Source organism: Columba livia, chromosome 4 (assembly GCF_036013475.1).
Source record: "Columba livia isolate bColLiv1 breed racing homer chromosome 4, bColLiv1.pat.W.v2, whole genome shotgun sequence".
NCBI classification, from domain to species: Eukaryota; Metazoa; Chordata; class Aves; order Columbiformes; family Columbidae; genus Columba; species Columba livia.
The window spans coordinates 49,230,813-49,254,403 of NC_088605.1; the positions used below are offsets into that span (position 1 = coordinate 49,230,813).

A 23,591-nucleotide genomic window follows, 5' to 3' on the forward strand; every position below is an offset into this window, starting at 1 on the left:
CAAAGGGAAGAGAAAAAAAAAAGCTTTGAGTGCACCCAAGAAACCAGCTACAGATACTAAGCCCACTGCCCATGTACACAACAGATTGAGATACACGTGCGAATATACTAATATGTATAAAAACAGTTTCCTGAAATAAAGGGAACCAGATAATCACGTTTTCCTGCTTTCTGGGCTGAACTCCGAAGTTCCAGTTGTATCTAGGAAAGACAGTGTGATACAAACAGTTGCTAGAGTCTGGTACCAGTGCAGGTATTTAGTGTAACAGCAGATTTGAAAAGCCATGGAGCTACCTGGGATCTAATTCCTCCCCCAAAACAAGCAGTGCCTGCTTTAGCCAGCATGAAAAGCTGAACGCAAAAATAATCAGATAGTGAAATGGCTTCCCCTATGAACAGCAGGAAAACATGCGCTGCTCTTCCCATCCACCCATATGAAGCTGTATTTCTTGCACTAAGGGTTGAATTTCCTTGAGAAAAGAATTATCCCTATTGTACCCCCTTCATATTTCCCTAAAAGGATTGTTTTCTCCTTAGAGAAATAAATGAGTTAAGTGAAGAGGGGAAAAAATAGGCAGCCTTGCCTCTAAGCTTTCAACAAAGCATCCCTGGATACCAAGCAGCTCCCTTTCCTTTCCCAGTACAGCAGCTGCGGAAATTGGCAGACAAACAGCAGATTGTGTCAATACATTTTGGGAAAATTTCCCAAATATTGGGTTTCTCTGGTGGTCCAGTGGTCGGGGGGGGGGGGGGGGGAGGGGGGGGAAATAGAAGAGAGAAAAAAAAAAAAAAAAAGGAAGAAGGAAAAAAAATAAAAGACTATAACCTTTTTCAGTTCAGTGATTTTTCCAGTTCAGTGATTTTTCCAGAGAGGATGCAGAGCAGTTCAAGAAGTTCCGCAAAGGAGACAAGAGCCTTCGAGATGAGAAGCAGAGTGAGGGCCATCAGAAGGTGACAATGTCCAGCTGAGGGTGAGCATCAAAGCTGATCCCCTTACAACCACATGAGAAGTTGCCAAAGAACTCAACATTGACTCAACATATGGTCATTCAGCATCTGAAGCAAATTGGAAAGGTGAAAAAGCTCGATAAGTGGGTGCCTCATGAACTGACAGAAAAGTTTAAAGATTGTCATTTTGAAGTGTCACCTTCTCTTATTCTACACCACAACAATGAACCATTTCTCGATTGGATTGTGACGTGCGATGAAAAGTGGAATTTATACGACAACTGGTGACGATCAGCTCAGTGGTTGGACCGAGAAGAACTTCCAAAGCACTTCCCAAAGCCAAACTTGCACCAGAAAAAGGTCACGTTCACTGTTTGGTGGTCTGCTGACGATCTGATCCACTTCAGCTTTCTGAATCCCAGCAAAACTGTCACCTCTGAGAAGTCTGCTCAGCAAATTGATGAGATGCACTGAAAACTGCAACGCCTGCAGCTGGCATTGTTCACCAGAAAGGGCTCAATTCTTCTCCTCAACAATTCCCAACCACACTTCACACAACTGACACTTCAGAAGTTGAACAAACCAGGCTAGGAAGTTTTGTCTCATCCGCCATATTCACCTGACCTCTCATCAACTGACTGCCGCATCTTCAAGCATCTTGACAACTTTTTGTAAGGAAAACGCTTCCACAACCAGCAGGATTCAGAAAATGCTTTCCAAGAGTCCATCAAATCCTGAAGCATGGATTTTCACGCTACAGGAATAAGCAAACTTATTTCTCATTGGCAAAACTGTGTTGATTGTAATGGTTCCTATTTTGATTAACAAAGATATGTTTGAGCCTAGTTATAATGATGGTCCAAAACCACAATTACTTTTGTACCAACCAAGGTTCAAGCTCATGAAAAAAAAAGTCTCTGTCCTCAGTAAGGCAGGAAAGAAAGGCTGAACAGTGGAGGAAAAAAGGCTGCTGACAAGGAATCTTGGGATGCTGCACAGCTGCTGCACCTTTCTTCTTTTCCAGCATGAAATGTCACAATGCAAGCAGGAGCCACATCCAGTCATCAATATTTATAAATCCCAGAAACTACCAACCTTATTCTGAAAGCAGATTTTTATTTATAGTGTGACTCCAGCAGACTACAAAACAAGCTCAATACCAAACTAATGAGAAACGAGATTAAGTTAATACACTGTAAGCCTTGGCTACATCTGTTTGTCCTATTTATTCATTGCCTTGTTGATATGGAAACTTTAAATAAGAAATCTGGATTTTCACAATTATTACTTAATTAATCCTCCAAAAGTCTATGAATAATGAGACAGAAGATGCTGAGGAAATGGCTTCTGATTCACTAGCTTACGGGGAGGGAGAACAAAAAAAAAAATCAGCACCACAAAAACCCCAGTTTTTTAGGTAAAAGTTTTAGCTGAAAATTTTCCAGGAGAGCACCTGGGCAGTAATTAAAAAAAAAAAATCAAAAACTGGGGCTTGAATGAGTGATCCCAACAACTGTAAAACACCGTGAATGAAAGTCCAGCTGATGTGATGTCCCGTCTAGCCCCAGCTTCGTACAGTTTTATACTATGTGAGCCTTGGTCTGGAACTCTCATTTACACACATACTAATGCCTGCAAACAGGGCCAGGAGGACTACAACCTTTCAGCTAGCAATGACTATAAGCCCCATTATCAGAGATTCCAAAGCAAAACAAGCAGCCTCAGCTTGGCAAAAAATTTGTCGCTGCTTGAACTGTAAGAGTGTATTTCAGTGGTCATCAGGACACTTTGTTTCTTTGCTTGCAAAAATGTATTATTTCCTTTCAAGGAACATCCAATACTGCTCTTCATAACTTTGCACCAGGGTGGGAACCTCCTCAACTCAGTCACTCTTCAGCCGTTCCTCCTATTGTCTCCTCCATTTTGGAGAGGGTTTTCTCCCACTTCTTGAGCTGAACTATTTCATTGCCCCATCAGAGAAAAGGGTTGCCCTGCAGCTCTCTCCAGGCTGATCCAAGTGGTGCAAACACTAAAGGGGGAGAACATTTTGTGTTCTGAGACAGAATAAAAGAGAGTGGAATGAAGATGAAATAAGCTGCTTACCAAATTTGGGTCATCTTGCAGTGAGGAACAAACTCTGCAGCTTCCCTTTTCCTTTTCTTTGTGCATCTGTGTGTCTCCTTTCTCAAGCAGCCCGTGCTCTGTCTCTTCATGGCCGGACACATGTGTTTTCCACTCCTGGGAAAGGAAGGGCCTTCAGGATTTTCTTCTGCAACAGAAGAAAGGTTGCAATCATTAAAATCCCACTGCAAATAGTGTAACACCCCGTACCACCTCATGCAGGCCCAGCAGGTAGAAACAAGACTGTCTGAAGGTTTGTGCCCTCTTCAGACCAGTGATAAAAACAAACCCAGGTAGGATAAGGCTGTCAAGGAAAGAGGCCACTCTTTTAACTCAGTTATTTAAACCCAATCAAAAATAAGCATCAAGTCTGGCTGAATGCTTTCAGGAGACTTCTCTATTTATCTGACAATAAACGGTGTGACACAGGGACGAGTCAGAGGCCTAAGCACAGGGAGGTGGCAAAGGAAGGTAATACCATCCTGCTGGTATTCAGGAAGACTGGGAGTGTCTCCCCCCCATTAAAAGCAGAATGACCTCAAAGCAAATGAGGTGTTTCTCACTACTTGCCTCAAACCACCTCAATTCCAGCCCACTAGAGTGAGTGTGGAACGAAAGCAGCTTCCTGCTCGACAGCTGAGTGTTTCAAACCCAGACCTGATGCTATTGAACAACAAACCCGAACACCCAGCAGCACTCAGACCAGTCAATAAAAAGCATCATTAACACTCCCTCTTATCCTCTAAGCCAGGTGGGGAAAAAACCATGGTGCCACATTGCTGCTGAGGATCTATTTTGCAGCTAGCAACATCTCATGTTTCCCAGTTAAGACCTGCGGTCCCTGGCAAGGCTTAGTATCAATCTCATCAAGCTATGTTCAGCATCAATATGAGCTCAGCACTGGTCTAGTATCAAGCCCATCGCTTCACCCAGTCACATCTTGGTGCCCAAAAACCAAAATCTGAATATTAAACTAATTAGCAGTATGCTGGTGCTTTCATACAACCCCTGCAAGCAGTAGAATAAAACATAAATAAGTTGTTAGCCTCTCCTAAAGCCTTCCAGACTATTTATTTATAGACTTACAAATAAGGTGCCCTTCACAGAAGCATCTGACCTTTTCATAATGATTGCTGAACCTCGCCCATCAAGCCTGTGCATAATGAGACAGCATAATGGTACCCATTTCAAAGAGATGAGAACATGGACTGAAAGCAAGTAAATGAAATGATCTGGTTGAAGAAGCAATCTGTTCCACAGACACATGCCAAAGACAGACATCAGCACTCCATCACATCTCCTTCAAAACCCACCTGGGCACAACAAGCACTGCAACATGCTAAGTTTCTCATTTTTGCCACAGAAGCAGCTGAAATCTCGACTAAAAGAATTCTTATAATATTATATTATATATTATATATATATATGTATATATATATATATATATATGTGTATATATATATATAATATTATATTTTATATATATATATATATATAATTCTTATAATAATAATAACCACCCACACTCCTTCCAGGTCAATGTTTATGCCAGAGTATAACACCAAAATTCAGATTAAAAATTTTTGCCCAAATTCAGTTAAAAAAAAAAAAAAAAAATCAAGCCTGAAAGTTTCTCCACTGGTCAGGAATGGCAGCAGTATATCTGAGACATACCATGCTTTACTGAAAAAGACCCAGCTTCTCATGGGTGCCCCATACAGCTGACTTGGCAAACTCGTGACAATGCTGACAGAAACAAGAACAATGGGAGGAAAAGAGGAATGGGTGAGTAATCCAAGCACACAGTTAGTTTGAGTATCACAGAATCACAGAATGCTAGGGATTGGAAGGGACCTTGAAAGATCATCTAGTCCAATCCCACTGCCGGAGCAGGAACAGCCAGATGAGGTTACACAGTAAGGCACCCAAGCGGGTTTTGAATTTCACCAGAGAAGGAGACTCCACAACCTCCCTGGGCAGCCTGTTCCAGTGTTGTGTCACCCTCACCGTGAAGAACTGTCTTCTCATATCTAAGTGGAACCTCCTGTGTTCCAGTTTGTACCCACTGCCCCTTGTCCTATCATTAGTTGTCACTGAGAAGAGCCTGGCTCCATCCTCATGACACTCACCCTTTACATATCTGTAAACATTAATGAGGTCACTCTGTCTCCTCCAAGCTAAAGAGACCCAGCTCCCTCAGCCTTTCTTCACAAGGGAGATGTTCCACTCCCTTAATCATCTTTGTTGCCCTGCGCTGGACTCTCTCCAGCACTTCCCTGTCTTTCTTGAACTGAAGGGCCCAGAACTGGACACAATATTCCAGATGTGGTCTCACCAGGGCAGAGTAGAGGGGAAGGAGAACCTCTCTCGACCTACTAACCATCCCCTTTCTAATACATCCCAGGATGTCACTGGCCTTCCTGGCCACAAGGGCACAGTGGTGGCTCATGGTGATCCTGCTGTCCACCAGGACCCCCAGGTCCCTTTCCCTTACACTGCTCTCTAATAGGTCATGCCCCAACTTATACTGGAACCTGGGGTTGTTCCTACCCAGATGTAAGACTCTACACTTGCCCTTGTTCTATTTCATTAAATTTTTCCCTGCCCAATTCTCCAGCCTGTCCAGGTCTCGCTGGATGGCAGCACAGCCTTCTGGTGTGTCAGCCACTCCTCCCAGTTGGTGTCATCAGCCAACTTGCTCACAGTGCACTCTGTTCCCTCATCCAAGTCATTGATGAACATTTTAAAAGAGCCAAGAGACTGTTCTTCTCAATACTTTTTATTGCTGCAAACAGAATTTAAATTACAAGAGAAAAGTTATGTTTGAAACTCAAAATTTCAGTGATTTAGGTCAAATAAAATTATTTCAACATGCTGGGTTCTTTTTTCTTTCATTGAGGATGACCAGAGTTTTCAATTCCATTCTTTTTTATTTTTGAACAAAACCCCATGGTTTTCATATAGTTCTGTTCTACATTAAGGTTCTGTACTAATGAACTATTTAAGAGCTGGGATTTCCATCCCAAACGGCTAATGACTAGATACTATACTGTAGTATTTTAAGTGAAACAACCCCTAAGGGCATGGCCATACCAGTAACTCCAGACATCTGTACCCCATTATATAAACTACATTTCAAAAGCTACGTAGAGGACACAGCCCCCACCTTACACTTCAGCCTGATGTCAGGAAACCAGTACCACCATACTGTGTTAAATTATATGGCTACTCATTTGAAACAGTGTGATTCGGGGATTACTGTGCTGTAAAGTTTTTGGTTTTATTGCCTTCCTCTTCTGATGCTTTGAAGGAAGGGTAAGAGAGGGACACATATAAAGCCATTTTACTGTCTGTGTACCCGCCGGGTTACAGAAAGTCAGTGCTTGCTTTCAGCTTATTATCATTATTTTTTAAAATAAGAAAAACCTTATTTTAATATAAGTGAACCTCAGTTGGGGTCCCACAGCCCAGCATCAGCCCCACCCCTCCAACCTAGGCCTGCCAGCCTGCAGTACTGGTTACCCTTGCTAAAAGTCTGGGTGGAAAGTCCCAGACACTACTGAAGGGCTCCTAAACCTGTTCTCAATTTTAAATGGCATTTAAGATGTCAACAAGGTTTGTTCAAGAGCCTGGGTTTCACCCATGCCAGAGCAGTACAGTATTTATTGCTTATATGAGCATTTCTGTGTGATTGACATTGGGTAGCAGCGAGCTGAAGTCATGCCAGACCTGTTTCGCTCTGACGTTTATCTGAGCAATGAAATCCAAGGATCTTTTTTTTTTCCTATGTGCTTCACTCAGCACTCTCTCTGTGACATTAAAATTCATCAAACCACTGGCCCTGTTGTACCCATTAGATTGTATGTGCCAGCAATGCTTGAGTTGTGTGATGAGGGAATGACAGTGGAAAGAAAACAAATATATGTGGCCTGAGGAAGTAAATTTTAATTTCTTCCTAAGCTTTCTCTGATTTAAGGCAAGATTCTGTTGCCCTTAATCATGACATGATACACTGATCTCCCTCCCTCTCAAGGAGGATGCAAGGAATAAATGCTGGGTAGCCAGCAACACTTCTGTTCATTCCAGCATTCCACAAGACACCCAAAGCAGCTTTTGGTAGTGTCAACCTGCCCAACAGAGAGGAACCTCCACAAAAAGAGCCATTTCCTCTATTAAAGAAAATCAGAGGGACAATTAGAGACACATGGGTTGATGTCTGTAATTTCAGAGCCCTACTACATTGCTGACAAGCAGCCTGAGGTAAGGAGAAAGGTCACTTACAGGACAGAAGAGCATCCCCATCACTACATCTGTGCTGCCAGAGACAGAACCAACATCGGTCCCCACTGTCACAAGTCCTATTAACCTCCAGTGGTCATGGTGTGCTCACCAAATGCCATATGGGAAAGCAATCCATACATCTGAGCATACAGCAGCAATCAAGCATTGCTCTCAAACATAAAGCAGGCGAATGATGTTGACATTTAGGGGCAGATACACAATGATGGCTCAAATTCAGCTGCGCAAGGCGAGCGGCTCTACTGCTAATTTTATCTGCAACCTTTTATACACAGTTGTAGGTGATTTGTGTTCAATTTGGCTTGAACTTCATTCATAGTCAATGGTCCAAAGTAACAGCAAACTGCAATAGCCAAAAGCAAGTGCTCATTTTCACTGTGTCTCTTGGATGTCAGAACCATTAGCATTCATGGGTCCGCTGTCCTGAAAATCCAATATACATCAGTCAAATGGCACTGGGTAGCTATAGTTCTGCTCTGCCAAAGTTCAGCTCTTATTTCCAGTTAGAGACAAGTGGTCTTAATGGCACCCAATCCTCCAAACCCCTCAGGCCTGCAAAAAAGTCAAGCAGTGATCAGGGAAGGACACAACATTGTTTTAATTAGAATATAGATGCTCAGGCTTGGTCTTTTGTCAATTTCAATCAAATGAAGCATCTCTTCAGAACCCAGAGAAGTCAGCTGTCCACCTGAGTCACTGTGTTTGAATTAAGGCAGCATTAGCAGAGACCAAGGTGAAAAAAATTCAGAGAGGGGAAAAAAAAAAAAATAAAAGGAAATTTCTCAGGAAAGAGTTAAATGGAGCCAAAAGGCTTAAATCAGACAGATGAAGTTTACTTGGAATAATGAAATAATGGGGAGAAAAAGAGAGGAGCAAAAATATGAAGTGAGAAGCAAAGGAGTCCACAGAAAGAGAGAAATGGCAGATAGTTTGGAGACACATGCAGAAAGGAACAAAGGAAGTGAAAATTTAGAAAAAAAAATCTGAAGACAAGCCATATCTCTGAGTACTGCTTTCTCCCTTCCCAAAACCTATCCAAGATTTGGTATGCAGCACTGTTAACTTGGCCTTGCACTTCAGCTGTTATTCTAAAAGGAAACATGGGAAATCACAGAAATGACAAGAGACATTTAAAAATGGGGTCTTAATCTACTGACCTGGACAAAGCACACTTCTTTGTGCCTGTTACCACTGTGAGCAAGTTGCAGCCTTGTTTTCTTATAGATCTCTTTTGATGAAGGAGCCAACTCAAGACAAAGCTCTTCCTTCAGCTGTGGAGTTTCTAGGAGGGCTCTTGTACAGTCTCTGTTTGTCTTTTGCTGAGCTTAAACACCATCTTTCCTCACCCAGGACACTGACAGAAACTCTCTCCTGCACTTGGCTAGACAAAACTTGTAAGAATCAACATGCTTGTGAGATTTGGTCAGAGTAAGAATTACTGGGAAGGTAAAAAAAAAACAGAAGAGGATTACTACACATGCCCCGTTTCCTTTGGAAACTGAGCTAAAACCATTATAGATAGGCTTGGAAATGAGTTACACCCATTAATCTTTGATTGACCTTCCTGATGCTATTAGAACCAAGAGCAGTGAACCATGCATTTTCCATTTGATTTGCTGTGTTCTTCTTCGACAAGTTAAAATCTAGAACACGTCCTGAAAGACAACTGTTTGACTGGGGTGACCAGAAACCGGCTGCTCGATGATTGCTCTTCCATGCTACCTGCGCTCTTTCCTCTCTCAATGGCAAAGGAGCTGCCAGCTGCCACAGCTCAGTGACACAAGTCAGACTCGCAGAAACAGAAGCTGTCACTATCGCAAACCAACTTTCTCACTCATGCCATTAAGAGAACTAATGGGGATTTGCCTAAGTCATGTTCGGAAAGTCCAGGAAGAGTTCAAGGTGCTTTCAAATGCTAAATGCTTCTTGCACCACCCCAAATTTCTGCATGTGCGACAATTCTGAACTCTGAAATAACAGACCGGTTGAGTTAACAGAAGTAGCCAGAGGCATACAGCCAAGATGAAGCTGCACAAGTCAAAAAACACAGCGCCAGAAACCACTTCTGGACACTGGAGCCCGATGGCTGGCTCTGCTACATCTGCAGAATGGCTCCTCCTGGGCCAACAAGGCATTTCCCAAAATCTGGCCTTAGCACAGCCCAGGAATGACATCCAACAGGCAGTTTCCAGCTCAGCTGAAGGAGCTTAACAGGAGACCCTTATGGCCAAGGTCAAGTTCTGCCAGCTGGTCTGACAGACAAAATCTCTGTTACTGTTTTATTTACTCACGCAGATGTAGCCCACAGCTGACATGAGCTCTGTCAGGTCTCACTCCGTCAGATGCCATCTGCCACTTACCTTCTCCAATGTCAATCCTTTAAAAGATGTCCCATGCTTTAAAGATCACCGTTCCATAGTGTCCTACCTCTCCAACACATATACAAAACCACCCCAAACCAGAACCCTAATTTTTCCTCCCTTTTCCAAACAAGGTGGGAAACATTAGAAACTTTGCTGCTGTTTCATTTACTATCATCCTCATCTAGACGCCTCTATATTGATGTATTTTAATCCAATTTGCACACACAGGGGCAAAGTTTACAGGTTTGTAATCCCAAGGAGTAACCACACAACTTGATACAGTCAGACACTGCTGCAGAAGACCCTAAGTAGTCAGTAATCCTAACAAAGATGATGCAAAATATTTGGTATGTTTAACCTCCATTTCACAAGACACACAGGTGCACTTTGAAGGGTGGTACAGTTAAGAAACAGGAAGTCAAGACCAGTTTTTGGATCAGACCATATAGGACATCAATTTAGAAGTATGTGGATAAGACACATCTTTCTGCTGAGTTCATGATATTCATCACAATTCCTGTGGATCCACAAGCTAATAATATGCCAGATATGTGACAGTCAGCATGGTGTACACAGGATCACCATCAGAAAAAATATATTAAATATTCAAGGAATAGAAAAAGCCATACATCTCGTAGCCATAAATCTACAAGTTTACTCTACTGGCAAATAGGTCCTTCAGAAAAGGAATTAAGCAGAGTGACATGCACACTGAGGATGTTCCTACAAACCTCTAAAGTTCTTTATAAAACAGCATTTATTTTTAAAAAAGAAAAAAAAAAATCTGTTTCAGAAGAAATCCTATGATGCATTCCTAAGTGAATGCCTGGTTTCATAGTTTACTACAGTGACTGTTTTTTAGAGTATATTACTTTATACTTACTGTATTGTCGCAGGTGACATCTGTTATTTTATTCAAGATATCTTTTCTTGTTTTAAATTATCTCTTCTGAAAGCAGGTCATTCAATGAGAAGCAGCATCACTGAAAATCTGCATTCCTGAATACTTTTGCTGTGGCTTCACTAATGTCTAATAAGATGTGTATTTTTACTGGCAGGACTCTCTTGTACAATGCTGTTTTGCCGCCATCAGTCGCATCCTTTTGGTGGGAGCAATACGGGTTATCTCACCCTCTGATGCCTGACCAGCCTGCTCATAGGAGCTTAATTTATTATTTTTTTTACACTGAGGGTGGTGAGACACTGGCCCAGGTTGCCCAGAAAGGTGGTAGATGCCCCACCCCTGGAGACACCTCAGGCCAGGCTGGACAGGGCTCTGAGCAACCTGATCTCGGTGAAGACGTCCCTGCTGATGGCAGGGGTTGGACTGGATGAGCTCGGAAGGTCCCTTCCAACCCAAACTGTTCTGTGATTCTATGACGATTTTATGTAAGGGAGGACTTTGCAGCATCCTTCACTCCAGCTGAGATCTAAGTGACAAAGTGTGACATCCTGAATGTTTTTTAGAGCTGGGAGATAATTTCCCAGCTTACTTTATTGTTTTTCAAAATCTGGGTTGTTTATTCTGGTGCTAACAGGAGGTGTGAAATTGAGGTGTGTACTTATCCCATCTTAGTGATCAGGCTTGTCAGCCTGTACTGCATGCTAACCCAGAAAACCTGGCAGCCTGCAAAATCTGCCTTATTGTCTTCTAATAATAGCCCTTGTTCACAGTATTATAATACCAGTTCAGCTATCAGAGCAAAAACTCATTTTCTGGGTCCTGAAGGACTGAAGAGTTCTTGAATTTGTCATCCAAAGACAGAAAACAGACAGAGACTGCTGCTAAAGCTGCCGTGGAAACCGCACTTCCAAAAATTCTGCAAAAGCAAGATGTATGGAAACTGTATGAAGAAAAATTGCTTCTGTTGAGTCTTCAGTCTGAGCCACGGCACGATTTCTAGGCTGAAAGATCTCAGGAAAACTAGATGCCCCTGGACTAGTTTGGCATTACAGATGTGGCAAAGACAAACAGCCAAGCTCTACAGAAGAGTGTTTTCACAGCTCAGCCACTGGCTGGCAGCTGGATTTCACTAAAATCCTAAAGCATAAAAAATTGGCTCCAAAACTCAAACAGTGGAACTACCCTACACAATTTGGGAGACACCACCAGGCAAAGGCCACACACTGTATTCTCAAAGCAGGAGGGAAACCAGCGTTGTGATTAGAGTATCTACGACACAGTATTAATTTGGGGGAGAGGGGAAATCTGTGCAATCAACTTAGCAAAGAAAGGAAGGGCTGAAACTCCAGGTTTCACATTCTTTCAGAGATTCAGCACACAGCAGTTGCCATTGGTTTTTATGAGGTGAGGAAGATGGGATTTCTCCAGTGCTGTCACGAGGGTAGGGATCGCTGAGGATTCCTGTGGCCAATCACAATTTCTCTATTAATATTTGAACATTTTAAATTAAATTCTCCCCCTCACTAAGCCTTCCACAAAATACACGCATCAGTGCTGCTGCATTCATTCAGATTTAAAATCCAAGAAGTTCAAAAGAATCAACATTAAGATTTTGCAAAAGAAAGCACTGTTTGGTTTTTGGTTTTTTGTTTGTTTTTTTCTGTGTTTTTGTTGTGTCTTTCTTTAAAGATTGAAATAACATTTCTTTGGTAAAATTAACTACTCAGTGTGCATTTTAAAATCTGCAAAAATCAAAACCCAAAGGAAACAACTAGACTCAAATTTCCTTTACCCTGGGCTTGGGAAAAACCATTTTTAAACCTGGCTAAAACTCAAATGTACATATAAGCTGTGAAGCACCTGGCTACTACAACAATGGGATAGGAGGTTCACAGAAGAGATGGACAAGCTGTTAGGATGGGATTCTCATGCTGGTTTTTAAGCTATAAAAAGATCAAATTAAAAAAAACGGGTCCAGAGAAGACAAATTTTGCAGTCTCCACCAATAAGTAGCAGGAGGCAAGGATACTGGATACTGCTAAATAGTTTATCTCTGGTTGAGCAGGATAGTAAATGTCTCAGGCTTCTTTCTCCTCTTGTGCACCTCCTCCAAAACCAGAGAGCAACTCACAGTCAGTGCTCTTTAAGGTGGTGGGAATCAGGTTCCTTAGCAGCAGCTGTTCTGATGTTCTGTCTCCTCCCTTATTTTTTCTAAAAGGCCAGGTAATTACTCAGGACTGAAAAATCTATGTCAAAGCAATCAGTAGTGTCACCTCATTGACTTCAGAGAAACTTGAGCAGGAATTAATCTGACTCCACAATTCTTCCTTTCTCTGTAACAAATGAAATAACCTACATAGATCCAACACCAAGCAAGAGGCTGCTCCAGCTTCATCTGTGGGGTTAGATCACCCTGAAATGCTACTTTTCTCACCTGCCAGCTAATGTTAGCAGTTGGACCAGAGCAGCAGGATGCCCAGATGCTCCCCATCTTAGCCCAGGGATGTGTGGGGTAAGCTGGCATGGTCCCTGCTCCTTCTTCTTTTTCCCTGTCCACAGGTTGAAATGGGCAACAAGGGTCACCTGTGGGAATTAGGGTCAGGAGAGAAAAAGTACAAACATGAGAAGAGTTCTATTCGTGAATATATACATAGTCTGTCTTGCTGTCTAGCCTAGACACAGGAGTGGGGAGGGATTTTATTAGAGAGCTTTGAAATACAGGTAAATAGATCTTCACCCTTGCTCTCAACGCTACTTCATTTTTGCGTTTTTTTTTCCCCTTATGTCTAACCAAAACCAGTCTGTTGAAAGCAAGGGAAGGGCAGAAAAGGAACTGTAGTGGCAGATGCGAGTTTGCCAAGCAAGGCACCAACCAAAGTGTGATGAAATAGATTTTCTCCCAGAGCTGGGAGGCTTTGTTCATCACTTACCTCATGCAATCACCCCTGGGCTACTGTTATACTCACGACATATCCTGCCTGAGCTGGAGCACCTGGTAACTATAGTAACCACATTTTCATATCTGCCCATAAATTCCCTTGGTTCTAATTAGGGCACACATTTATAACAGCAAGAACAACATGGGAGAAATAACAGCAGACTTAGCTCAGACATAGAAACGACCTGGATTCGAGCAGTTCTTACCCCAATAAGCTGTTGCTTATGGCACAAAGCCACACTGACCGCTTCAAACCCATCTGCTATGCTGTCCGCAACTCCTCACTTTCTAAAGAACTCTGTTCATCAGCCTTTCTGGTCAAACAAAAGCTTGACTCATCTCCTTGCCAGAATACTTCACACCAGGCTGCATCAATGTGTTTTTTCTTGACAGAAGGCTAAGAATTTGCACCCCACCTACAAGGAAATCACACATGTGGCACCACTGCAAATTTTATGGACAGTAGGTGGATGGTATTACAAGTGACAGGGCTACGCAGTTCAACTTACAAATTTACCTATGCAGTCTAGATGGCTATGAAAAGAAGATAAACCATGTCGTCCAAAACAAATGGTGCCTAAATGATGAGGCGGCAGTGTGCAAGAAATCAAGACCGAGTTCAATGGCTCAGCGTATTTCACCACAAATTATTTCTTTCTCTATGAAACAATAAAACTTGGTGAACAATTTGAAGTCTGCTGACATGATTTAAAAAGATGGATGGGCTGATAGGTAGTAGAGAGTAGAGCTTTATTGTTCCCAGAGTCACTGTTCAGAAGTACATTTGTTTTTGGAGTCTGTGTGAATTATTGTCAAAAAATGACAAACCTTTCTCTCACCTCAGGTTACACTGTGCAGGTCTTTAAAAGAATTTATTTTGCTAACAGGAAAAAGACATCACGTCTGTGTATTGACAAAGGTAAGACAGCAAAGCCCAACTCTGCAGAGATCAAGAGAGCAAAGCTGCTCTGCCTTCAGGTTTTGGAGGGCTTGTTGCCATTAGAAAATTTTCTCTTGCTGGAAAAGCATGTCAATTAGTATAACTTAACGATGACTGTCATGAGACTATCTTATCTTGAACCTTTATCTGCTTTTCCTTTGCATCCCCTTGAGGCTGAGGGAGCTGGTAAGAAAACATACTGGAGCTTTTGCCAGTGCTGGTAGTGATTTCCGCTTTGGAATATTGAATATTAAATATTCCTGTCTACCATGCCTTCAAACCTAGTACCCACAAAGAGACTCCCTGGGGGATCTGCACTAAGGCTTCAGGCACCCTGGGCAGGGTTGGGTGAATCATCCTTAGACCCTGGTTGTAAAAAGCAGGTAGGGTTTGTTCACCGCATGCCATTTAATCGTTTTATCAGCTCTTTATGCCAAGTAATAAGAGCTTTCAAAGTGAATAGTGGCAGGATGAGAAAATGTAAACTTGAGGGAATTGCCAAAGAAAGGCATGAGTTATTTGCCAATTTAGTCATCAAGTGTCATTTAGAAGGGTGGCTAGAAAACATGTTGGTGATCAAATTCTAATAAAATCACAAAAATTGATTTAAGTTGCTGCCAAACACAAAGCACAGTAACATTCAATACTACATATATGTTTTTTCTTTAAGTAAATGGAAAGTAATTTCAGTCACTTCCAAAGTGGATTAATTTTTGAAGCTTCCCTCAGTTCATGAGATGATGTTTGAGACTTGGGACGAGAGGAGCCTGTTGCAAGTTGTGTCACTCATTACCATACCCTCACTTCTCCATCAATCTCTCATTTATTTTGGCTGCGGTCTGTTAAGGGAGATGGCCATTTGCAGTACACAGAATGAGGCTCCAGTCTCTATGGTAGCCTCTAAAATTGCCCATCATACTTTGCCTACTGGCTCTTCCCATTTTCATTATGAGGGAACTCTGTCAAAAGCTGTCAAAATCTTTCCAAATGTCTCTACTGTAGCCTAGAGTAGTTCTTAGCTTATTAAATATAACTGGAATGTGAAAAATACAATATTTTACTTGATACTACTAGCTAAGAAAAGCAAGTCTTGGACAAAAAAAATAATTCCCCAGAAAATCAGGCAAAATGCTAATTAAGAATAAGATTAAATAAACACTTTTCTACATGATCTCTCAAGCTAGTTTCATTGCAAAGACATCCTTTACCTGGTATCATGTGCAGTTTGTGAGACCACGACGTAAGGTTAAGAATTCCTTGGTAGTTAGTTGCCTGGAAACGGTGCCAATGACAGTTTGTTCTCATTAAGGGCAAATAATGCAGAAAAACTGTTACAATTGCACATCTGAACATTTAAATCAATTCATTCTGGACATGATTTCACTCTCAAAAGATGCAAGTTCTGAAATCTTACCAGAAGTGTTGGCAGGAAATGTATTTCAACTTACGTGCACAAATACGCACATAAAATAATTTGAAAGTATTATTATTATTCTTTAACCTAATTAATGCTGAACAGCAAACAATCATTCTGGTTTTGGAGAGTTTTTGTGGGTTTTTCCTTCCTGCTCTATATTGTGTGAAAGACAGCACTTTTTTTAAAAGCTCCCCTGAGAAGTAGGAGAGACACCCAATTCCTCCAACCCAGCTCCCTCTGCTTTCCATCAAGACCTTCCTTAACAACCAGGTGAAGAATTTAGAATTAAAAAAGCTTTAACTGGTTCAAACTGCAGGTAAATGAAAAGAAAAGCCTCAATACATTTAGGAATGGGAGGGGGGAATCCATTCTTACAGTATTCTAGATAAATATTTCGTTGTGGAGATGAGGGGGTGGAAATATTTAGTAATATTTAAGTGATATTTGTGATATTGAGATATTTAAGTGCCACAGCCAATGATCCTGCATGCTTATTTAACATTTTCTCTCCAGCTTGCCTGTTACATCAGATTTTCCTTAGATTCAGACAATTGATTTTGAATTGATCTGAGAGAAGAAAGGACTCAATGCTACAAGTATCAGACATCTTCTTGTGGCCAGAGTCAGAAAATGCCTGTTCTCATCAAGAGATCCACAGATTTTTACTGGGAGGCATCGGTACATTTAGCAGCTGTACTAAATTTAGCACTATATTTAGCAACGTCCATTCCATCACATGAAATTTTCTTCCTCTTTCTACAAGAGCTTTACAACAAATTGGAAGAAGCAGTTAAGTAAGAAGAGGTGAAAAAAAAAAACAAAACAAAACAAAACAGATCATTTTCTTTTAGCTTCTGCTTTTTTTTCTCCCTGCCGTTAGTAGCTTTATGTTTCAAAAAACCATGAGGCATAAGAGGAGTTTTTCCTGGATAGTAATGACTGCCCCATAGCTAAAATCTGTGCTGCTCCTGAAGAGGACTGCAGAGCTGAAGCTAAATCAGAATGTATATATTATACAAAAACCTCATGCAAATACACCACCACTAACTGGCTCACATGTGTGGATTCTTGGGCTCCTGGAACAACCACTAGTTGGTATAAACATGCTTGAATTATTTATGGAAAATAACATTCACTGTAAATTTATCTCCTTTCTCACAGTGACCACAGGAAATCAGAATATATTTGCCAGCGCAATTCCATGCACACTCATCAGATGGCTATAAGGAAGGTTCTTTACAAAACATAGAATTTGAGATGTTTTCAAAGGAGTCATTTGCTACTCACAATGTGTTACAGTGAAGTTGCATCTGTCTCACATGTCTGTATCTCTTCTCTCTAACTGGAAGACTGAAACTTCCTAAACAGAGAGATAGTAAAAAATGAATAAACAACATGTTCCCATGAGAGTAATCCCTCCTCCCATTGCAGCAGCATGTTTTTTATTATAAATTTTAGCCTTGTGCCAAGACTTGGCGCAAAGTCTCACTAAGTTCTGAATCTGCATCATCCTGCACTGGCTGGTGGCCAAAACGGCAACTTTTATCTGTGGCAACTGAAAAGCAGCCCGGGTGTAGGCAAAATGACTGCAATTAACTGTGATGAGAATATCTAAATGACATTTTGCAGCATTTGACCCTCTCCAGTGAGAATGCTCCAGTGCCTCCTGCAAGACAAATAGCCCAGCGTAAGAAAAGCATTATTTGGCAATTTAAAAGGTGTTCTAGTTACCAATTAAAATTTTAGAACTGAGGAAAAAAAAAATAAGAAAAAGGACATGTCAATACTTCCATTAAATCAATTTTATGGCCTGGTCTTAATTCCTCTCACCCAGGGACAAGTGTGTCCACAGCAAAAGGCTTAACCTGGCCACCAATGAGTTGTTTTATCCCAATGCATCATCACAGCCTATAATTCTTCTATTTATACACATTAAAAACAGACTCTTACACAGAGCAACTAATGTATGGCACCTTCCTCAGATGCAAAGCCATAAAGCAGATGGATGGACATATGTACAACCACAGCTAACTGCTCATGTAGCCATTGGCACTCAACAACATCATGCCAGTTTTGGATGTTTTCTGGAAGAATTATTTTTTATAAATAAAACCTTGACCTCCTGAGACAGATGTAACCCTGTTTTACTGCAAAGTGAGACTTTTAAATGGACACTGACCTCCTTCTTCTGATGAAGTTTCAAAGGTACCCCCTTCCTCTCATCATGAAAACACATGAAAATTAACTATATGACTCTGAACCTCAAAACTCTAACACACGGGGAGCGGTTCCTGATGGAGGTATTTAGATTTCACTCCAGAAAATTCCTCCACTAGCCAAAATCAAGTTAAAATAGAACAAGAGTGAATGAGAAAACACAACGAAAGTAGAAGTCTTCTTCCAAAATATGTGTCTCTGCATCAAGACTGGACATGAGTACACGCCCATCCAGGTGTTTATTCAAGGTCCACCACTGTGGATTACCAGGAGTTTTATAGCCAGATTGATCCTGAAGAAAGAAATAAATTACTTTTTAAAAAAATCCCTTGTTCATAAATATTTGTGTTTTTTTTTCAAAATTTACCTAGCACTACTAATAAAGAAACAAACCAGTTATGCCCAGACATATCAGATTATTTACAAAATTTACAGTAGAGCTTTAACTTACATTTTTTCATCCTTGGCTTTTTTAACAGATTGTTTACTTCTCCCAGGTGCAGCAAATACACAGCTATAGGGGAAAAATGAAGCATACGAGGCTCGTTCAGTCATTAAGTCTTTTGCTGGCAATTCTGTGTTTTCATCTGTGAACTTTCTAAGGTAATGGCCAATCTCAAACCATGTGCTGAAGTAATAATTTCATGATAAAACTAATCTTTCCAATAAACAGCTCTCTGAAACACTCTACTTTTCATTTTCAAAGTGCCAAAAGGATTATGGTAGTGATTTGGATATCTATTTTTCTAAAATTGCTCTCCAAGTCTTCCTTATTCTAATATAATGCTCAGAATCCTTAGCAAATAGGGATTGCATCTAGAAAAGGAGAGAAAAAACACAGCAAAACCAAATGTAACCTTAGAAAATCACCAATGTAAGTATAGTTTCATTCCTTGTACTAAAAACCATTTGAAAACTAATCTACTGCTTATTCTTTCCTTTCAGAAAATGTAAACTGATCTTTCAGTTTGAATACCTGTCCAAGTACATCCACTATAAAGTTGATAAAACCATTTTGCTCGGCAGCTGATAATGTCTGATATACTGCAAACCGCTGCGTAGCTCCAGAAGTGCTAAGGATGGGAAAAAAACAAAAACAACAAAACAACAACCAAAAAAAAGGCTTTTGGGAAGGCACAAAAATATTTGTGGTGTTGCCCTTTTTGCTTGTTTCTAAGTTTAATGTTTAGCACTCACCCCACTCTGTAATTTTGTACATTTACTTTAATTTTCTTAGGGAGGTTGCTTCCTAAATGGGAAGACTCTTGTATAGAAAATACTGAACAATGGCAAAATTGCCTCTGATTGTAACAGACCTGCGAATTCACCCTGTGAGCAGCACTTTTCCCCTGAGTTTTACCCAGTTTGAAGTCAATTGTTTAGAATAGCCCTGGGGTGTGGGCTCCTTCCAGGAGCAATGGGAAAGGACAGCATCTCCAAAGCAAGAGGCAACTAATTTATTAATAAGCATTATGTATTAATAAATAATATAATTAAATATTTTTCAATAAATAAATAAAATTTATTAAATTAATAAATTATGAACAAATAATTTTAAAAATCTGATAATAAGTGTCCAGACCTCTCTGCTGACTACCTGAGATTACCTACAGGTCTACTTAAACTTTTAGACTGACACAGCAACGTGAGAATAATCTCAAAGAGTCCTTTTCCAGATTTAATACCTTATTTCTGGTTTGCATATTATTCATGATTCACCCCATTCACTCGCAAAGTGCATATATTCTTCACGAGCACCCACTGGTCATGAAAAATTACTTTTAGCCTATGAATTATCTCTAAATGCTTCATCTGAGTTATTTGGTATTTGTGGAATGAAACTGGTCTGCTTAATTATTTGCTTCTGTCTTTTTGTGCTGAGTGCACTTAAATCAAGAGAACAACCAAGTTGAAAAATAACAAACACTTGGAGTGAGTTCTTTTTTGTTTTGTTTGTGGGTGTGTTTTGGAGTTTTGTGTGTTTTTTATTGTTGCTGTTTGGTGAGTTTTTTTTGTTTCGGTTTGTGTTTTTTTAGCAGAAGAAAGACTGATGGCACATTTTGTGGGATTTTCACAAATTCATGTTTTCCAATACTGCCTGTTAAATCCTGAGCAAAAAGAGATGCCCAGCTACAGGCAGGAAGAATATAGCAAATTCTGGGGTGCCGGTGGCATTTCTCAGAGGGGACTAGGGAAGTGTACAAAGCTACAAGCGGTATTTTTAGCTTTGGGGATGATGGAAGGAATGAAGGAGTAGGCCATAGCCCTGAAAATTCATCTTTCAGCTCTAAAAAAAAAAACAACCCTTGCAGGCTTTGGAGCTGAGCACATGCTGCAGCTCCAGCTCAAGCATGACAAGCTCTGCAGGCACAGCCAGTGCTACCACTGCAGAGCTGCTTGAAAAGGCACCAAGTTACTCATATCTGACAAAACTACCCAATTTTTCCATCTCTACCCAATTTTTCCATCTCTTTCTATGAAACTTGCCTGGAGCAGTATTTAGGTTTCTGAAAGTTTCCTGAAAGCAAAATTCCTTGCACTTCTCTGCAAGAGGAGGGTAGAGCTTCCTAACAAAGGTGGCTTTTTAAATCAGCCTGATAAAAATCCCACTGCAGGACAAGCAAACATGCAAATTTTGTTCTAGCTTTTAAAAACAAACCACTAAAAAACTCCTCAAAAGCCCCTCAAACCCAGGAGACCAAAATGAAGCCACAAATGTCAGTGAAACGCATGTGCACGGACAAGATCCCGCCACCACGCAAAGCAGTTTTGGATACTCAACCTTTAATTTTCAGTCAAGTCGTGTCCTACTTCAAGCCAGTGATGAATTCACCTTTTCCAAATGCAGACCCAATTCCTTTAAGAGAATTTTCGCTTTTCTCAATCACACTGAAATAAGGTTGTCTCTAAGCTCCTCTCTGCTTTCAAACACTGTTTCACACTTTCTGTCTCAATTCTGTTCCATGCTTGTCAATCCCATTTGCTCCTCAGTGTGGATAAGACCAGACTGGCTCTGCTTAGAAACAACAGGATTTTCTGGGAATTATAGTATTTCCTGAATATTATTCAGATTTCCCACAGAGTTAATTGACTGCAGAAGGCACAGGGCTATTTTTAAATCCTACTTTTTTTTTTTTCCTTCTCATCTGCCCCAAATTAAAATTCAAAGGAATTCAGAATAGGTGCTCCCAACTCATCACAGTTTCTCATACATTAACACCTAAGGTCATCACTATCAGGAGCTTGAAATGTTCCACGTTTCTACTTGTGGATCTAAGATTTCTCAGTTGTGAAGCCTGAAACATCCTGAATAGAGTTCATAAAGTTTCCTGAATGGGATTCATCCTGCAGATCATTAGGGAAGGAGTCTACAGGATACTTGGGGGATGCTAGAGAGCCAGAGGGCCTTGACACAACCAGGTAGAAGCATTAATGTACTAACCTGGGTAAAAGGTGCCTTAAACTTTATGGCTGCTTTAATCTATAGAGCAGATGTCATAACGACTGACACCTCATTAGGTTATCTGATAGCTCCTTATTACCATTGCTAGAGGAAAGGTTGAATGGGTGAACCCCACGGGGAGAGATGGAGAAGTGAATGCTGCGGCTTCTCGCTAGTACCTGCAGGAAAAACAAGAAAGAAGAGACCATGGTGAGTAAAACACCACAGGCCAGTATGTGAAATTAGATTCCATGCAGAGGAACTCCCATTAAATAAAATCTTTAGACCAATACATTTTTATTTTTTTTTTATTTCTCCCTTCTCCTAAAAGAACAAAACAAATTATCTGGGACAACCATTTTAAATGCTGAGCCAAAACCCCATTTTCCCAAGAGCTCTTCACTGTCTGTCAGACCATGAACCCTTCCCAGGACCAGGTACTATAAAAGTTAACATAACTGGGCCAGTGTTGAGCTAGACAGACCAGGGTGATGCTCATAGACAATACCAACTCTCATTTGTCTTGACACTAAGCATAGGTAACTGGAGTCTGGCCGTATAAATACAAAAAAGAAAGAACTTTTAGTTTTGTTTCCTTCTATTTTGCTTATCGTTAGCAGATGTTTGAGACCAGGGACTGTCTTTTGTGCCTCATCTCATGTAGAACTGAGTCACAAACATAAGCACCTGTGTCTTAATAAAAGACAAATACAACGAAGTACAGCAAGAAAAACTGAATGCAAATAAAGACTGAAGGCTATCCATGTGAGGAGGCATAGTGCTGCAGGAGCTACAAGGTGCAAAGGTAAAACTGAATTTCTCTTATTATCTCCTCCACTCCCGAACAGAGTTTGATTGCTCTCTGACACAGGCATTTATGCAACACTTTTTTTTAAGAGGGTACATTTCTCCTGAATGCTGTTGCACACACACTGGGCTTTCTTCAAGATCAGCATTTTGTTTGATGTCTTTGTCTTGAGCAAAGAAAGGTAAATGTGAAAGAGAAAACATTCACCAAACTAGAAGCTGCTGAGCTTTCTCTATAAACATTTCTATTTGTTCCCTGAATTTGCTATGTATTTCTTCTATTTAATCTTTTATAACTACATAAACAAATGCATGAATCCAACCACCTTACATTCCTAGATGAAAAAGAGAAAGCCAATATATGGTAGACATCACAGTGTCCAGTTGGCAGCAGTTTAGGGAGACTGAATCTTTCAGGAAGCCTGTAAATTATGAAATGAGTAAATGAAATGCCAAGACAGATTTTTTTTTTTCCTCCCCTGGTGAGGGCCACAGTTTTAAGATCTCCAGCTCTTTTCTATTAAGTGCTGCATCAACAGAGAGTGGAAAACAATTGGTCCCCATTGGACTAGAATGGACTGACAAATGTTGCTGGAAATGAAAAATTATTGTTTCTTCACAATGGGAATCAAGGCTATGAGACAATCTAATTTGCCCAAGGCTAGAGAAGTAGCCTGTGCCAGAGCTAGGACTTGAATTCAGACCTTCAGTATCTCCATGGAGGTATTTGGCCTTTCTTCCTGAGGTAGACAGGGTATTTTTGAACACTGAACTTCATGACTGTTGAAGCCAAATGGGATGGCCTGAGGATCCGGCCCATTCCCAGTGTCTTTTCTTTTTTTTTTTAAATAAAATATATCCTGAATACAGGTCAGCTGCTAACCTAATACAGACCTCCCATAAATGACTGGAAGGCTTAACAGACATAATCCATGTATAGCAGAACTCGGCATTACCATGGAAACAATTACATTCAAAGAACAAAACCCAACTGATATCATGCCATTCAGAAGGCATTTAAAACTTGTTATGCACTTAAGAGTACAAGGAAATTAGTTTGCTAATTAACACACTGTTCCTAACCATTGTGATTTCTTTCTTTAATGGTGAGAGTGGTGGTTGCTGCTTTGCTTTCCCTCCTAATGCTTCCTCCAACACACACAGTCAGCTTAAATACAATATTTCAGCATTTGTTT

The 23,591-nt window shown here is 40.6% G+C and overlaps 1 long non-coding RNA gene across 1 annotated transcript in view; it reads right to left on the reverse strand.

The window, feature by feature from the left end:
• Nucleotides 1–23,591, reverse strand: part of LOC110365240 (uncharacterized) — a 362,256-nt gene that overhangs the window by 319,606 nt on the left and 19,059 nt on the right. The window contains exons 5-11 of the long non-coding RNA XR_010472314.1: nucleotides 21,589–21,767; nucleotides 20,929–21,159; nucleotides 18,598–18,660; nucleotides 17,217–18,438; nucleotides 13,069–13,217; nucleotides 3,051–3,216; nucleotides 826–1,055 (exon numbers count right to left, since the gene is read on the reverse strand). This is a non-coding gene — a long non-coding RNA (uncharacterized LOC110365240). The remainder of the gene's footprint in view (nucleotides 1–825; nucleotides 1,056–3,050; nucleotides 3,217–13,068; nucleotides 13,218–17,216; nucleotides 18,439–18,597; nucleotides 18,661–20,928; nucleotides 21,160–21,588; nucleotides 21,768–23,591) is intronic.